Genomic DNA, 2805 nt, shown 5'->3' with positions numbered 1-2805 from the left:
AATTAGGAATCTTATAAACCACCCAAACTGCCAATCCCGTTCCTGAAATGAATAGGCCAACATAGTCTTTACCTATCCTTAGCTACTAAGAAACAAAATTAGAGTTTAAAACATTTTGGCTGGGCTGGCCCGGTGGCGCACTCAGTAGAGTGCGGCACTTGGGAGTGCGGTGGTGCTCCCGCCGAGGGTTCGGATCCAATATGGAGACCGGTCCGCTCACTGGTTGAGCGCGGTGCGGGTGCGACACCGAGGGTTGCGATCCCATTGCCGGTCGCGGTACGGGCGCAACACTGAGGGTTGCGATCCCGTTACCAGTCACGAAAAAAGACAAAAAGGAAAAAAAAAACATTTTGGCTGATGAAAATGTCCCAACAAAAAACAAAACAGAAGAAAATTGTAATGACACTCTAAACTGAATTAAATATAGGAAGACAAGTGTTCGCGGGTATTAGAAGAAAATCTGAAAGAGAAATAAAGAAACTGAGAAGAAATGAACAAAAGTAGAAAAAAATTAGATGAGTGGATTGTGTCAGGAAAGAAACAAACTATTGGACTTTAAGGATAAAGACAAACTCCTCAGGGTCTCCAGGCAAAATGATCCAATTAATTTCAGGGTGACGAACACAGGCTGGCATCAGACTTCCCGAGAGCGAAACACAGAGCAAGTCAAGGAGAGAGACACAGCAACAGCGGGAGACCTGCACACACCGTCAGACACACGGACACAGCAGCCCTAGAAAACACAGGGCATAGGTCTCGTAAAGTGACATGTAATTTAACATCTCACTAATACAGAGCAAAACATGCACAAAATCAATCATTTATTAGGCCACAAAGAAAGCATCAGGAAGCATCTTAACATAGAATTGTTACCAACAACCTTCTCTGATCACAAGCCAATAAAAATGGAATACGTTTAAGCTTGCTATTTTAAAAATGCCCTTGGATGAAAAGAAAAATACAGACTTAAATTATAGAATGTCGTTAAAATAAATATAATAAAAACACTATGTAGAACAGTGACCAGAGGAAAAGTCATACCTTAAACATTTGTACCATTAAAAACAAAAGAATAGGGCCGGCCCGGTGGCCCCTGGAGAGTGCGCCGCTTGGAAGCACGGTGGTGCTCCCGCCGAGGGTTCGGATCCCATGTGGAGACCGGTTCCCGCTCACTGGCTGAGCGCGGTGTGGGCGCAGCACCGAGGGTTGCGATCCCGTTACCAGTCAGTAAAAAAAAGACAAAAAGGAAAACAAAAAACAAAAAAAACGAAAGAATAAAAATAAACGCGTTAGATTCCCAACTCAAAAGGCTAAAAAAGGAGCAATTAAGTAACGAAGGGGATGAGTGAGAAGGTAGCAGTGACCAAAGCAGAAACGACAGGACAGAAAACGGCAGATGCAGCTGACGAATCAAAGCCTGACTCTCTGAAATATTAATAGAGAAGACGAAGCGGTTGCCAGCTTGAATAAGAAACAAGGGGGGACCGTAAACACACAGAGTAAGAAATGACAAGAGGAAGGAAAATAACTTTGGGGGCAGAGGGAAAAAATAACTAATAGAAAGTACTTTGCTGACCTCTATGCAAATAATTCTGAAGCCCCAAATGAAATGGATACATTTACAGGAAAATTCAATTTACAAAGGTGGACTCTCTTAGAGAAAAAAAGCTTAAACAGACCAATTTCCATATAGGACAAATAAAGCTGGCCAGGAACTACCCCATAAGGATAGTTTTATTGAGCAGTTCTGCCAAATTTTGTAGGCCAGATAATTTCACTGCTACAAAAATTATTAAGAACATAGAAAATGAAGAACCGTATCTGGATGACCCGTGTGAGGCACAAGCGTGACACTGACGTATGCACCTGACAAAGACAGTCCCCAAAATGAATGACCCCTTGAGACTGTCCTGACAGTGAGCTCCAGCCGAGAGGTTTCAGGGGCCCCCTGTGCCGTCGCACGACGTGAACACTCGATGCTGTTTCTGCCTATTCATTCCCAGGTTCCGGTGACAGCAGAAATATCCTCTCTGTGTAAGGATGTCGTCTTCAGGGCCCGGGGGGCGAAGCTCCATTTCGTACTTTTCTACAGTTTCCATTTCTCAGATGAGTTTCCCTGTCTGATTTCTCCATTCATCCATCAACCAACCCTTTAATCCCATCGTGTCGTTAATCAATTCTTAGACTGACTTTAGCATACTTATAATGGCTGCTTCAGACCCTTCTCTTCTACAGCCAACTGTGGGTCTCCTCGGAATCAGTTTTTATTAATGCCTTTTTTTCCCCATAGGTCATATTTTTCTGTTTCTTTGCACATCTAATGACTTGTGTGGGACGTTGCCGATGATACATTGTTGAGCATCTGCATCCTGTTGTCACCCTTGAATGGTGCCGACTTTTGTTATGGACTGAACTGTGTCCTCCCAAAATGCACATGTTGAAGCCCTAACCTGCGATGTGACTGCATTTGGAGATAGGACCCTTAGGAGGCTATGAAGGTGAAGTGAGGTCAAAGGGGTGTGGCCCTATTCAATGGGGCTGTTGTCCTTTTAAGAGCCTGTTGTCACCCTTGAATGGTGCCGACTTTTGTTATGGACTGAACTGTGTCCTCCCAAAATTCACATGTTGAAGCCCTAACCTGCGATGTGACTGCATTTGGAGATAAGACCCTTAGGAGGCTGTGAAGGTGAAGTGAGGTCAAAGGGGTGTGGCCCTATTCAATGGGGCTGTTGTCCTTTTAAGAAGAGAACGAGACACCAGCACACACTGCCCATGGGAAGACACAGCGAGGAGGCTTCCACCTAC

Source organism: Galeopterus variegatus, unplaced genomic scaffold, assembly GCF_000696425.1.
Source record: "Galeopterus variegatus unplaced genomic scaffold, G_variegatus-3.0.2 Scaffold10294, whole genome shotgun sequence".
NCBI lineage: Eukaryota > Metazoa > Chordata > Mammalia > Dermoptera > Cynocephalidae > Galeopterus > Galeopterus variegatus.
The sequence above is the reverse complement of the archived record's forward strand: the minus strand, read 5'-3'. Positions refer to the sequence as shown.